Consider the following 2,500-nt stretch of genomic DNA (forward strand, 5'->3'; position numbering starts at 1 on the left):
TGAAGCTTAGGGAAGGCTATGCAGATCAAAACTAAAACTGAACTGGCTACAAAGTAAACAAAAACAGAATGCTGGACGACAGCAAAAACTTACTGTGGAGCAAAGACGGCGTCCACAATGTACATCCGAACATGACATGACAATCAACAATGTCCCCACAAAGAAGGATAAAAACAACTGAAATATTCTTGATTGCTAAAACGAAGTAGATGCGGGAAATATCGCTCAAAGGAAGACATGAAGCTGCTACAGGAAAATACCAAAAAAAGAGAAAAAGCCACCAAAATAGGAGCGCAAGACAAGAACTAAAACACTACACACAGGAAAACAGCAGAAAACTCCAAATAAGTCAGGGTGTGATGTGACAGGTGGTGACAGTACACCTACTTTGAGACAAGAGCTATATTGATGCATGCTTGGTTATGGTTTAAAGCATACTTGCCAACCCTCCCGTTTTTAGCGGGAGAATCCCGGTATTCAGCGCCTCTCCCGACAACCTCCCGGCAGAGATTTTCTCCCGACAAACTCCCGGTATTCAGCCGGAGCTGGAGGCCACGCCCCCTCCAGCTCAATGCGGACCTGAGACTGAGTGGGGACAGCCTGTTCTCACGTCCGCTTTCCCACAATATAAACAGCTTGCCTGCCCAATGAACGGAGAAGTTAAACAGGACAATACTGCCATCTAATGGATAGCCAACGGAACACTGAAATTCAAGTTTGTTTGTTTTTTTCTATGTAAATAAAATAAAAATAAATATATATATATATATATATATATATATATATATATATATATATATATATATATATATATATATATATAGCTAGAATTCACTGAAAGTCAAGTATTTCATACACATATATATATATATATATATATATATATATATATATATATATATATATATATATATATATATATATATATATATATATATATATATATATATATATATATATATGTATATGAAATACTCGAGTTGGTGAATTCTAGCTGTAAATAACCACGCTCCCAACCACACACCCAACCACGCCCCCCCCCCCCCCCATCCCCTACCCCCCACCCCATACCCCCCACCTCCCGATATTGGAGGTCTCAAGGTTGGCAGGTATGGTTTAAAGTATTTCCCAACAATTGCGACAACGACTTTTTACTGTCAACCGAGTTTATGATTTCTGCTGGTGGTGTGCCTCCGGATTTTTTCAGCACAAAAAATGTGCCTTGGCTCAAAAAAATGTTGAAAAACACTGCATTAAACAATGTAACAAGGTTTTCCAAAATAAATCAACTCAAGTTATGGAAAAAAAATGCCAACATGGCACTGCCATATTTATTATTGAAGTCACAAAGTGCATTATTTTTTTTAACATGCCTCAAAACAGCAGCTTGGAATTTGGGACATGCTCTCCCTGAGAGAGCATGAGGAGGTTGAGGTGGGTAGGCGGTAGCGGGGGGTGTATATTGTAGCATCCCGGAAGAGTTAGTGCTGCAAGGGGTTCTGGGTATTTGTTCTGTTGTGTTTATGTTGTGTTACGGTGCGGATGTGTTTGTCATTCTTGTTTGGTGTGGGTTCACAGTGTGGCGCATATTTGTAACAGTGTTAAAGTTGTTTATACGTTCACCCTCAGTGTGACCTGTATGGCTGTTGACCAAGTATGAGTTGCATTCACTTGTGTGTGTGAAAAGCCGTAGATATTATGTGATTGGGCCGGCACGCCAAGGCAGTGCCTTTAAGGTTTATTGGCGCTCTGTACTTCTCCCTACGTCCGTGTACACAGCGGCGTTTTAAAAGTCATACATTTTACTTTTTGAAACCGATACCGATAATTTCCGATATTACATTTTAAAGCATTTATCGGCCGTCTGATATTATCGGACATCTCTAATTTCGACACAAACCAAGATAGCACTGTCGTGGTCAATAAGGCGTTAATGGCAGCAGGTGCAGGTGAGTGCATTAAAGGCAGTAAAAGTGCATGTGTGATGACAACGCGCTTCTAGTTTTAAAGTGCATCAAGTTTGCCGTGTCGTCATTTCTAACCCCAACCAGATTCCAAGATGCTCAGTGAATCAGACGCCGGCGGCTTTAACTGCGATTGTAATCAGCGGCAGACTGTCTGTCCTCGCTCGCTTTTCCACATGAACCTCCCGAGCCCTCCTGGAAGGTGTCCAGCTCGGTCCGGTCACCAAGCCAATGAGTGGTTTTCCTCCGCCAGCCGCTGGCGTGGCTCCATCCCTCACGTTGCGCCACCTTCTCAAGTCTTTCCCTGTTTATTTCTTTTATTCACTCGCTCCCGCGTCGGCTGGGGAGGCGAAGTAACGTCCCGCCTCACACTCGCCGCGACAGAAGCCAGCGCTCCAAAAATAGAGCAGGGAAGAATGGCGGCGAGGACGGCGCCCGCGTATGGCGGCGGTGATAAGAAGTGAAGCGTGCTAAGAGGAGCCAGCAGCAGTCAGGGGGACAAACACATCATCCAAAAGTATTTTTGTGTGTGTGTG

General features: G+C 43.2%; 1 protein-coding gene across 2 annotated transcripts in view; it reads left to right on the forward strand.

Moving 5' to 3' along the window:
• The window catches only part of ppargc1b (peroxisome proliferator-activated receptor gamma, coactivator 1 beta), a 259,628-nt gene that overhangs the window by 247,099 nt on the left and 10,029 nt on the right, over positions 1–2,500 (forward strand). The window lies entirely within an intron of this gene.

This window comes from Entelurus aequoreus, linkage group LG28, assembly GCF_033978785.1.
Source record: "Entelurus aequoreus isolate RoL-2023_Sb linkage group LG28, RoL_Eaeq_v1.1, whole genome shotgun sequence".
NCBI lineage: Eukaryota > Metazoa > Chordata > Actinopteri > Syngnathiformes > Syngnathidae > Entelurus > Entelurus aequoreus.